Genomic DNA, 14187 nt, shown 5'->3' with positions numbered 1-14187 from the left:
GCTGAGTGTTTGTGGTGAACACGAGAGAGCTGAGCGTGTTGAACACGAGAGAGCTGAGTGTTTGTGTTGAACACGAGAGAGCTGAGTGTTCATGTTGAACACGAGAGAGCTGAGTGTTCATGTTGAACACGAGAGAGCTGAGTGTTCATGTTGAACACGAGAGAGCTGAGTGTTTGTGTTGAACACGCGAGAGCTGAGTGTTCATGTTGAACACGAGAGAACTGGGTGTTTGTGGTGAACACGAGAGAACAGAGTGTGTTGAACACAAGAGAGCTGAGTGTGTTGAACACGAGAGAGCTGAGTGTTTGTGGTGAACACGAGAGCCGAGTGTTTGTGTTGAACACGAGAGAGCTGAGTGTGGTGAACACGAGAGAGCTGAGTGTTTGTGTTGAACACGAGAGAGCTGAGTGTTTGTGTTGAACACGAGAGAGCTGAGTGTGGTGAACACGAGAGAGCTGAGTGTTTGTGTTGAACACGAGAGAGCTGAGTGTGGTGAACACGAGAGCTGAGTGTTTGTGTTGAACACGAGAGAGCTGAGTGTGGTGAACACGAGAGCCGAGTGTTTGTGTTGAACACAAGAGAGCTGAGTGTGGTGAACACGAGAGAGCTGAGTGTTTGTGTTGAACACGAGAGAGCTGAGTGTTTGTGTTGAACACGAGAGAGCTGAGTGTGGTGAACACGAGAGAGCTGAGTGTTTGTGTTGAACACGAGAGAGCTGAGTGTGTTGAACACGAGAGAGCTGAGTGTTTGTGTTGAACACGAGAGAGCTGAGTGTTTGTGTTGAACACGAGAGAGCTGAGTGTGTTGAACACAAGAGAGCTGAGTGTTTGTGTTGAACACGAGAGAGCTGAGTGTTCATGTTGAACACGAGAGAGCTGAGTGTGTTGAACACGAGAGAGCTGAGTGTTTGTGTTGAACACGAGAGAGCTGAGTGTTCATGTTGAACACGAGAGAGCTGAGTGTGTTGAACACGAGAGAGCTGAGTGTTTGTGTTGAACACGAGAGAGCTAAGTGTTTGTGGTGAACACGAGAGAGCTGAGTGTGTTGAACACGAGAGAGCTGAGTGTTTGTGTTGAACACGAGAGAGCTGAGTGTTCATGTTGAACACGAGAGAGCTGAGTGTTTGTGTTGAACACGCGAGAGCTGAGTGTTCATGTTGAACACGAGAGAACTGGGTGTTTGTGGTGAACACGAGAGAACAGAGTGTGTTGAACACAAGAGAGCTGAGTGTGTTGAACACGAGAGAGCTGAGTGTTTGTGGTGAACACGAGAGCCGAGTGTTTGTGTTGAACACGAGAGAGCTGAGTGTGGTGAACACGAGAGAGCTGAGTGTGTTGAACACGAGAGAGCTGAGTGTTTGTGTTGAACACGAGAGAGCTGAGTGTTTGTGTTGAACACGAGAGAGCTGAGTGTGGTGAACACGAGAGAGCTGAGTGTTTGTGTTGAACACGAGAGAGCTGAGTGTGTTGAACACGAGAGAGCTGAGTGTTTGTGTTGAACACGAGAGAGCTGAGTGTGTTGAACACGAGAGAGCTGAGTGTGTTGAACACGAGAGAGCTGAGTGTTTGTGTTGAACACGAGAGAGCTGAGTGTTTGTGTTGAACACAAGAGCTGAGTGTTTGTGTTGAACACGAGAGAGCTGAGTGTTTGTGTTGAACACGAGAGCTGAGTGTTTGTGTTGAACACAAGAGCTGAGTGTTTGTGTTGAACACGAGAGAGCTGAGTGTGTTGAACACGAGAGAGCTGAGTGTGTTGAACACGAGAGAGCTGAGTGTGTTGAACACGAGAGAGCTGAGTGTTTGTGTTGAACACGAGAGAGCTGAGTGTGTTGAACACGAGAGAGCTGAGTGCGTTGAACAGGAGAGAGCCGAGTGTTTGTGTTGAACACGAGAGAGCTGAGTGTTTGTGGTGAACAATAAAATGTTCAGAATGTAGGACTTGCAGCACTCACATCTGTGTAAGTACATATAGGTGAGCACACACATGTCTCCCCCGAGAAGAGTTAGGGAAGACATGATCACCACATACAAAATTATCAGGGGGAAGTGACAGGATAGACAAAGAAAGATTGTTTAGCACGGGTGGTACTCATACAAGGGGACACAGGTGGAAACTGAGTACACACATGAGCCACAGAGACATTAGAAAGAACTTTTTCAGTGTCAGAGTAGTTAACAAGTGGAATGCATTAGGCAGTGATGTGGTGGAGGCTGACTCCATACACAGTTTCAAATGTAGATATGATAGAGCCCAGTTGGCTCAGGAATCTGTACATTAGTTGATTGACAGTTGAGAGGCGGGACCAAAGAGCCAAAGCTCAATCCCCGCAAACACAACTAGGTGAATACACCCTACGAGGCCGCGAGGGGGCCTCGTGGATGAGTGGTCAGCGCTTGGGGGTCGTAGTTCTAATGACCCGGGTTCGATTCCTGGCTGAAGCGGAAACTAATGGGTAGAGTTTCTTTCACCCTGATGCATATGTTCACCTAGCAGTAAATAGGTTCCTGGGAGTTAGACAGCTGCTACGGGCTGCTTCCTGGGAATTGTGTGTGTGTGTGTGTGCGCGCGCGCGCGTTTGTATTCACCTAGTTGTGCTTGCTAGGGTTGAGCTCTGCTCTTTCGGCACGCCTCTCAACTGTCAATCAACCGTTTCTATCTACTACTACTTTTTTTCTTCTTCTTCCCACACACACACACACACACACACACACACACACACACACACACACACACACACACACACATACACACACACACACACACACACACACACACACACACACACACACACACACATACACACACACACACACACACACACACATACATACATACACACACACACACACACACACACACACACACACACACACACACACACACACACACATACACACACACACACATACACACACACACACTCACACACACACACACACATACATACATACACACACACACACACACACACACACACGTACACACACACACACATACACACACACACACACACACACACACACACACACATACACACACACATACACACACACACACACACACACACACACACACACACACACACACACATACACACACACACACACACACACACACATACACACACACACACACACACACACACACACACACACACACACACACACACACACCAGGAAGCAACCCGTGATAGCTGACTAACTCCCAGGTACCTATTAACTGCTAGGTAACAGGGGCATAGGGTGAAAGAAACTTTGCCCATTGTTTCTCGCCGGCGCCCGGGATCGAACCCGGGACCACAGGATCACGTGACCAGCGTGCTGTCCGCTCGGCCGGCAGGGCTCCCCATTGGTGCGTGTGTGTGAGAGAGAGAGATATGTGTAGTAAATATATTAGAGGAAAAATAGATTAGTTAAAAAGGAGAGGTCCAAGAGCTAATATAGCTCGATTCTAGAAACACAAATAGTAAATACACTCATATGCCTTGATATCTTGCCTCTTATCTCTTTGTGTTCGTTCTCTTCCCGTTATCTCTCACCGACCTTCTTCCTCTATTCTGGTCTACTTTGTTTAAAAATGTTCTTTCCTTGACCAGGCCTCTCTTTTAGGAGGCCTGGTGAGGGACACACACACACACACACACACATAAAGAAACTGGAGAAGGTTCAGAGGTTTGCGACGAGGCTTGTCCCAGAGTTACGAGGGATGGGATGTGAAGAGCGTCTGCAGGAACTGAACCTTACGGCACTAGAAAAAAGAAGGGAGAGAGGAGATATGATAGGGACATATAAAATACTCAGGGGAATTGACAAAGTGAAAATAGATGAAATGTTCACACGTAATAATAACAGAACGAGGGGACATGGGTGGAAACTGGAAACTCAGATGAGTCACAGAGATGTTAGGAAGTTTTCTTTTAGCGTGAGAGTAATGGAAAAATGGAATTCACTTGGGGAACAGGTTGTGGAAGCAAATACTATTCATACTTTTAAAACTAGGTATGATAGGGAAATGGGACAGGAGTCATTGCTGTAAACAACCGATTGCTGGAAAGGCGGGATCCAAGAGTCAATGCTCGATCCTGCAAGCACAAATAGGTGAGAACACACACACACACAGCTGTACACCAGTTGATTGACAGTTGAGAGGCGGGACCAAAGAGCCAAAGCTCACACACACACACACACACCCACCCACACACACACACACCCACCCACACACACACACTGTGTGGGGCAGAATGGGGCAGGGAAGTTGTTGGGGGGGGGGGGTAGGGGAGGGGTGGGAAGGTTGATTAGAGGAGGGTTAGAGGCTGGTCCAATAGGTGCAATGAAGGATGTGATGTAGCAGGTGGAATTGGGTGCAAGGGGCAAGGAAGGGTCAGGGGATTTGCTGGGGTAGAAGCAGGGGGGGGCGGGCTGAGTTGGGGAGGGTGTGATTTGGGAAGGAGAGTTGAACCCTACCCATCCTAGGGCAAGTAGGGTGGGTAGGGTTCCGGTGGCGTGCACATTGGCTTTATTCTTGTGGGCTGATTGTTCATCTTTCGTCATATACCTCTCAATAAACACGTTGTAATAGCGTTCGCTGCTTCTGAGGAAATGTTAAGGTTTCATTATGTTGTCCACTGTCTCTTCATTAGAAAACTGCGCCCGGGCAGGTCGATTCTTAGTACAATTGTAAGGTCCACTCCGGCGGCTGTGTTCAACTTCGTGTCCTGCCATATTGGCATTAATACACTGTGTGTGTGTGTGTGTGTGTGTGTGTGTGTGTGTGTGTGTGTGTGTGCGCGCGCGCGTGTATGCGCGCACGTGTGTTTAATCACAGCATTAAACACAATGACTGTAGAACCAAATACAATGACAATGTACCATGAAATACAGCAACGTCAATAATATCGACGTTGTGTTGAAATAATACAACAAAAACTCCATTTGACGTTGGTAAGTGTCAAATTGTTGAATATTCAAGAGTCCTTTTGAAAAATGGAAATATAAACGCTAAATCGAACAAATTAGAATTTGGGTTTAATTTGTTGTGCTTAACGGTAAAATACGTAAATTGTTCTACTTTGCTGATTTTTCCATTTAGAACCTGACGTATAACTAAGGACGAGCTTCCTCAATATGCTGGTGGAATATTGTCATCAGAATGTTAACAAAAAGTGTTGTATATATGTTTTCTTTTGACGCGTTTTTTTAATTTATTTACCATATTAAATTCCTTACTCGTCATGTCTTTGTTTAATCTTTACCACATTCTATACCCTTCCTCTATCTATCTCCCTTTTATCTACCTTGTAGAGGTTCTGGGGAGCAACGACCCCCGAAGCCCGGTCTCTGACCAGGTCTCATAATTGCTCGTCTGGTCAACCAGGCTGTTTGATGCGGCTGCTTGCTATCTGAGGTATGAATCACAGCCTGGTTGATACGGTATTCTTTGGAGGTGTTTATCGAGTTCTTTCTTGAACACTGTGAGAGGTTGGTTTTACGTCTAGCTTCTTATTACGTGTAGCGGGAGAGTGTTGAAAGGTCTTGGGCCCTTGATGTTGATAGTTCTCCCCCAGGGTACCTATTGCACCTCTGCTTTTCAACGGGGGTATTCTGCACATCCTGCCATGCCTTCTGGTCTCATGTGATGTTATTTCTGGGTTCAGATTTGGAACCAGTCTCTCTAATATCTTCCATGCGTAGATTATTATGTATATCGCTCGTCTGCGCGCTACAGAATACAGATTTAGAACTTTTAATCAGTCCCAATAATTAAGATGACTTATAGAGTGGATTCTAGCGGTAAATGTGTGTGCGTTGTAGTTCTCCCTCACAAACGTTGTAGTTCTCCAACACAAACGTTGCAGTTCTCCCACACAAACGTTGCAGTTCTCCAACAAAAAGTTGCAGTTCTCCCACACAAACGTTGCAGTTCTCCCACACAAACGTTGTAGTTCTCCCACACAAACGTTGTAGTTCTCCCACACAAACGTTGCAGTTCTCCCTCACAAACGTTGCAGTTCTCCCACACAAACGTTGCAATTCTCCCTCACAAACTTGCAAATCCATCAGCATGCCATAATAAACGTTTTCCTAACAAAACACAATTAAATGTGTTCGCATAAAGTAAAACTCCTCCATCCGACTTCTCTTTAAACACTATTGCGACACCGCGACGGTCCTCCCCCATCCTGGGCAGGTCCACTCTGGGACATGCCCGGACATGTTGCAGGCCGCCTCCTTGGTCGCCAGGCTGGGGCCTCCCTCACTCAGTCAGTGCTTGACCTCCGGCGAGGGTGGACGTATCTCTCCGCCCCCTCAAGATGTTCTCCTATCTCTACTCTCTTATTTGAGCTCACTGCCTTAATAAAATATATATACTATATATATAAACACTTGTCATGATCGCTGGGCACATGATCAAACACTGGCAGCCACTGCAACAACTCTTATATTAGCTTACTGCAGAATTTGTATCTGGAGGGCGCTTGATCAGCTGCGGCTCCAAGATGTCGTCCCCTATGACATCCAAGAAGGTCTCTCTTAGACTGCCTCACAGCTCTTCTGCTCCTGACTTGAGTACATTAAGTCTTCCTACAGGCTTCACACATAAACACCTGCCTGGTTCCCTCCTTTTGAAGGAGTACCCAATTAGGGGGTCCTCCTCTACCAGGAGCTCAACGGAGTGGGACCTTCCCTCACAACTTCTGTTGCTTAAGTAAGGTCAAGATGTCTTGCGAGCCTCACATCATGTCCGCAAAGTATCGACATCTCCCTCCATGTCAGTCATATACATATACGTATAATTTTAAATTAGTCTCCGACATGTATTGCGACACACACACACAAACACACACACACACACACACACACACACACACACATTCGTCTGAACTTCGAATCACCTTCCCTACCCTTCACCACCTTCCCTACCCTTCACTACCTTCCCTACCCTTCACTACCTTCCCTACCCTTCACCACCTTCCTTACCCTTCACCACCTTCCCTACCCTTCACCACCTTCCCTACCCTTCACCACCTTCCCTACCCTTCACCCCCTTCCCTACCCTTCACCACTTTCCCTACCCTTCACCACCTTCCCTACCCTTAATCACCTTCCCTACCCTTCACCACCTTCCCTACGTTCACCACCTTCCCTACCCTTCACCACCTTCCCTCATCTTCAAAATATTCACCGCTTGTATTTCATGCTGTTGATTGCATGTAACATTCTACTTCCTGAATTTCATGTAATAGAATACATGTAACCACTGCCTGTATTTCATGCAGTAGATTGCAGGACACCCCAGCCTGAATTACATGCGAGAGATTCTGTGTAATTCCTGCGTGTAATATTCAGTCGATTTCATGTAAACTCCTACTTACATTACTCGCGGTAGATTAAATGTATACTAACGTACACGCGGTAGATTATATGTATATTAACGTACATGCGGTAGATTATGTGTATACTAACATACATGCAGTAGATTATATGTTATTACAGCTCCATAATTTATCAGATATCACCAACTTGTCGCGGGCTTTCCCCTCATCAGGAAGCTGCTGATAAAATAAAATAAATCTATTTTACCACCATTACCACTAACACCAGCGGGGCACACACTGCAGTCACCCGGTAATGAACTCAAATATGGAGAAGAGGCTTAACGGCTTACAAATGTGGATTCGGCTGAGAACTGGCCTATTGTCATGTGTTCACGCCCTGACTGAGACACAATAACTTATGTGGGAACCGACCTGTGAGATTTATATTTATATATTTAATTTATATGAATTTATATGGAATTTGTATTACGTTAATTTATATATTTCGATAGCAATTTGTATGATATTTAGCGGACTGTATTTCTGCAATTATTCTCACAAATCGATTCTTACACATTAGGGGGGGTTTATAATAAATTTATATATATATATATATATATATATATATATATATATATATATATATATATATATATATATATATATATATATATATATATATATATATATTATTAAATATGACCGAAAAAAGTAAGATTAATAATTCTAACACGAATTTTCTCGATCTTTCGTACGTTTCTTTTCACTGTTGGTGGTAATTCAAAAATCAATTCTCCAAAATTCATTTTTATTTCTAGTCTGACGCGACACTTGAGCGCGTTTCGTAAAACTTATTACATTTTCAAAGACTTTAGTTTACACATACACAACTGAATAGAACTTACACGATTGATAGATTGATAAAGATTAAGCCACCCAAGAGGTGGCACGGGCATGAATAGCCCGTAAGTGGTACAATTTTTTTTTCTCAGTATTCTGAGGTTGCTTTTAACCATCAAGCTGTTATCGCGGGGGAGGATACTGCTTCACAGTCTTTATGAGGGTGTCCAGCTGCTGGACACCTTTGTTGACCAGGAGAGTGGCTGTGTTGATGGCTTCAGGGTGGCCACTGCATGATTCAGGAACTCTTAAAGCTCTTCTAAGGTCATTGGTTGCTTCACATTCCAGTAGATAGTGAAGTAATGGCTTTTCTGTGACAGTTTGGCAGAAGATGCACTCTCTCTGTCTGGGTTCACCAATCTCCCAGTTGCATCTGTAACCTAGACGTAGTCTATATAACCTAACTGCTATTTCCCTGTGGATTCCTTTTGGGATATTTAACCTTTCTAATTTGGTAGCCTGAAGATACCATGTTGCAGATGGCGAACCTTCAGCTATTCTCTGGTGCAGGTAGGCTTTGTTGAGATGTGAGAGATTTTTGGTGATGATGTTTTTTATGTTCTCTAGGCTGGGTTGAATTGTTTTATGTATCACTGGATGACGAGTTGCCAATTTAGCAATTTCATCAGCTTTTTCATTTAATGGGATTCCAATATGGGATGGGATCCAGTTTAAAGTTATGTTGAGTCCTTTGCCTTTAGCGACTGCTCCAAGATACAAAATGGTGGTAATTATTTCCACATTATCTTTCCACTGTTTTTGTCCTTGTATTTGAAGTGCAGCTTTTGAGTCTGTGTGTATGATTGCATTTTGAGTGTTTTGTGCAATCACATATGCGAATGCCTGTTGTATGGCAAACAGCTCAGTTTGGGTTGATGATACTAGTCCTCCCAGTCTCCAATATGCCTGTACGCTGGTCGTGCAAAGAGCAGCGCCAGCACTCTCATATTCTGTGTCCACCGATCCGTCTGTGAAGATGTGGGTGGCTCCGGCTACTGCTATGCTATACATTTGCTCTTCTATTATGCGCCTTAGGATTGTCGGATCATAGGCAGCCTTTTTCATTGGGAGACTTTCTATTACTATTTTGAAAGTAGGCTCTTCCCACGGCGCGGAAGGAGTGTAATTTGGGTGTGGATGATCACCCTCTCTATCAAGAATCATGCTTTTTAAATGTAGTCTGTTTAGGACTTTTCCTGCTCTTGCAACCCAAGAGTTTCCATTGTTTTGGCCTAGTCCAACCACCAAGGCCTGCCGTACTGGGATTGGATGAGAAGAAATAATTATCTTACTGATAATTGTAGCTGTCCTTTGTGATATTCTTTCTTGTAGAGAGGGCAAACCCGTCTCCAGTCTAAGAGTTTCAAGCCTGGTCCACATGGGGGCTCCCAGTGCAGCTCTCATAGCATTGTTTTGGACAACTTCAAGCTTTTTCCACTGTTGGTGTGATAGATTTGTGAGTGCAGGTGCGGCATAATCGATCACTGATCTGACTGCCTGTACATAGTATGTGCGAAGGACTTGCAGATTGGCTCCTCCAGAAAGGGAGGTTAGCGACCTGAGGATTGCCGTCCGGGCCGCAGTTCGCTCTCTCAAGTAAGTGACCTCAGCATTAAAATTCATGTGTGTGTCCAGGATGATTCCTAGATACTGATAGGTGTCGACCCATTCTATTGGTTGACCCTGTACTGTGAGTTGGTTGTTGGGCTTCGCTATTTTTATGGGCATGGACTTTGACTTTGAGGGGTTGAGTTTGATCCCAATCTGTTTTGCCTCTTTACTGATGCAGTCTAAGCATTTGGGTGCAAGGCGCGCCGCATCACTTCCTTTTATGATGATGACAAAGTCGTCCGCGTAGTTTAGCAGCCTGCAGTGATGTGGGAACTATGTGCAGTGAGAACTTACACATCTTCGATTTGTTTATATCTACATTTGAGTGAGGTGGATGGGGTGAGGTGGTATTTAATAGGGTATTAAATTCCTAAACACAAGACAGAACACGAAACAATGGGTATTGAATGGAAGTGATTGTAGAAAGCCTATTGGTCCATATTTCTTGATGCTTCTATATTGGAGCGGAGTCTTGATGTGGGTAGAATATAGTTGTGCATTAATTGGCTGGCTGTAGACTAGAAATAAAAATGAATTTTGGAGAATTGATTTTTGAATTACCATCAACAGTGAAAAGAAACGTACGAAAGATCGAGAAAATTCGTGTTAGAATTATTAATCTTACTTTTCCTCTCTCGAGTCCACTAACGCTTCTGGCTCACTTTGTCCAGATGTCAATATGTGCCAGAAGGGTCACATTTACTCTATTTTGATACTGATAATTTAGTTAATTCAAATGAGATGTTTTTATGATGTTAAAAGTCCAAAGACTAATGTATTTAAGAATTATTACCAACAGAATAGCTGGTGAATTTATAGTATTATGTGGCAATGATATCCCATTTTCTAATGACCGAAAATTCCAATACAAGCTACATTTTCTATGGGTTAACTTGTGCATACAACAGCAGCAATATTATCTGCATAATGCATGTGATATTATTAAATGGTGTCGGGTTTTCCGACAACTTACCCTCTTTCTCCTTGTCTTGGGGTGATTCCCCTTGATTGATGATTCCATCTGGTACCCTGAAACTGAAGAGCAGCAAGCAGCAGCCTAGCAGAAACAATTGACCTGAATAATGATCATTTGGGAGTGTAGTTATGCTATTTTGTAGAACCATTACCTTTCAATATTGTTGTTATTATCCTATTGTTTGTAATAAATGTTTGCCTGTTAGACAACTGTGCTTGTGAGGGGTTCTAGGAGGAGAGAGAGAGAGAAACACGGTACAGCCACACGGTACAGCCACACACACGGTACAGCCACACACATGGTACAGCCACACACACGGTACAGCCACACACGGTACAGCCACACACACGGTACAGCCAACACGGTACAGCCACACACACGGTACAGCCACACACACGGTACAGCCACACACACGGTACAGCCACACACACGGTACAGCCACACACACGGTACAGCCACACACACGGTACAGCCACACACGGTACAGCCACACACGGTACAGCCACACACGGTACAGCCACACACACGGTACAGCCACACACGGTACAACCACACACACGGTACAGCCACACACGGTACAACCACACACACGGTACAGCCACACACACGGTACAGTCACACACACGGTACAACCACACACACGGTACAGCCACACACACGGTACAGCCACACACACGGTACAGCCACACACACGGTACAGCCACACACACGGTACAGCCACACACACGGTACAGCCACACACACGGTACAGCCACACACACGGTACAGCCACACACACGGTACAGCCACACACACGGTACAGCCACACACACGGTACAGCCACACACGCTACAGCCACACACACGGTACAACCACACACACGGTACAGCCACACACACGGTACAGCCACACACACGGTACAGCCACACACACGGTACAACCACACACACGGTACAACCACACACACGGTACAACCACACACACGGTACAGCCACACACACGGTACAGCCACACACACGGTACAGCCACACACGGTACAGCCACACACGGTACAGCCACACACGGTACAGGCACACACGGTACAGCCACACACACGGTACAGCCACACACGGTACAGCCACACACGATACAGCCACACACAAGGTACAGCCACACACACGGAACAGCCACACACACGGTACAGCCACACACGGTACAGCCACACACACGGTACAGCCACACACACGGTACAGCCACACACACGGTACAGCCACACACACGGTACAGCCACACACACGGTACAGCCACACACACGGTACAGCCACACACGGTACAGCCACACACACGGTACAGCCACACACACGATACAGCCACACACACGATACAGCCACACACACGATACAGCCACACACACGATACAGCCACACACGGTACAGCCACACACGGTACAGCCACACACAGTGCAGCCACACACACGGTACAGCCACACACGGTACAGCCACACACGGTACAGCCACACACACGATACAGCCACACACACGATACAGCCACACACACGATACAGCCTCATACGGTTCAGCCACACACGGTACAACCACACACGGTACAGCCACACACGGTACAGCCACACACGGTACAACCACACACGGTACAGCCACACACGGTACAACCACACACGGTACAGCCACACACGGTACAACCACACACGGTACAACCACACACGGTACAACCACACACGGTACAACCACACACGGTACAGCCACACACACGAAACAGCCACACACACGATACAGCCACACACACGATACAGCCACACACACGATACAGCCACACACGATACAGCCACACACACGATACAGCCACACACGGTACAGCCACACACGGTACAGCCACACACAGTGCAGCCTCATACGGTTCAGCACACACGGTACAGCCACACACGGTACAGCTACACACACGGTACAGCCACACACGGTACAGCCACACACGGTACAGCCACACACGGTACAGCCTCATACGGTTCAGCCACACACGGTACAGCCACACACGGTACAACCACACACGGTACAACCACACACGGTACAACCACACACGGTACAGCCACACACACGGTACAGCCACACACGGTACAGCCACACATGGTACAGCCACACACGGTACAGCCACACACGGTACAGCCACACACGGTATAGCCACACACACGGTACAGCCACACACACGGTACAGCCACACACGGTACAGCCACACACACGGTACAGCCACACACACGGTACAGCCACACACGGTACAGCCACACACACGGTACAGCCACACACGGTACAGCCACACACACAGTACAGCCTCATACGGTTCAGCCACACACGGTACAGCCACACACGGTACAGCCACACACGGTACAGCCACACACGGTACAGCCACACACACGATACAGCCACACACGGTACAGCCACACACACGGTACAACTACACACGGTACAGCCACACACACGATACAGCCACACACGGTACAGCCACACACACGGTACAGCCACACACGGTACAGCCACACAGTTCCGATATACAAGGAAGGGGATAGACAGGAGGCACTGAACTACAGGCCAGTGTCCCTAACCTGCATACCATGCAAGCTGATGGAGAAGATTGTGCGAAGAGAGCTAGTGGAGCATCTGGAGCGAAAGAACTTTGTAACACAGCATCATCATGGGTTCGGGGATGGCAAGGCCTGCCTCACAGGGCTAATTGAATTCTACGACCAGGCAACAAAAATCAGGCAAGAAAGAGAAGGATGGGCAGACTGCATATTTTTTAATTGTCCGAAAGCCGTTGATACAGTACCACACAAGAGGCTAGTGAAAAAAACTGGAGATGCAGGCTGGAGTGAGAGGGAAGGTACTCCATTGGATACAGGAGTACCTAAGTAACAGGAGACAATGAGTCACTCTGAGGGGGTGAGGTCTCAGATTGGCGAGACGTTACAAGTGGAGTCCCGCAGGGGTCAGTCCTTGGACCTATACTGTTATATATATACTGGACCTCTGATATAAGTAAATGATCTCCCAGAGGGTATAGAATCGTTTCTCTCAATGTTTGCTGATGATGCAAAAATTATGAGGATTGAAACAGGGGATGATAGTAGGAGGCTACAGGACGACCTAGACTGAATGAATGGTCCAACAAATGGCTGCTAAAGTTTAACCCGAGTAAATGCAAAGTAAAGAAACTACACGGTGGAAACAGGAGGCCAGACACAGAATGCAGAATAGGAGATGAAGTACTTAATGAAACGGACAGAGAGAAATATCTAGGAGTTGATATCACACCAAACCTGTCTCCTGAAGCCCACATAAAAAGAATTACGTCTGCGGCATATGCGAGGCTGGCTAACATCAGAACAGCGTTCAGGAACCTGTGTAAGGAATCATTCAGA

This window comes from Procambarus clarkii, chromosome 53 (assembly GCF_040958095.1).
Source record: "Procambarus clarkii isolate CNS0578487 chromosome 53, FALCON_Pclarkii_2.0, whole genome shotgun sequence".
NCBI classification, from domain to species: domain Eukaryota; kingdom Metazoa; phylum Arthropoda; class Malacostraca; order Decapoda; family Cambaridae; genus Procambarus; species Procambarus clarkii.
This window is presented reverse-complemented; position numbering follows the sequence as displayed.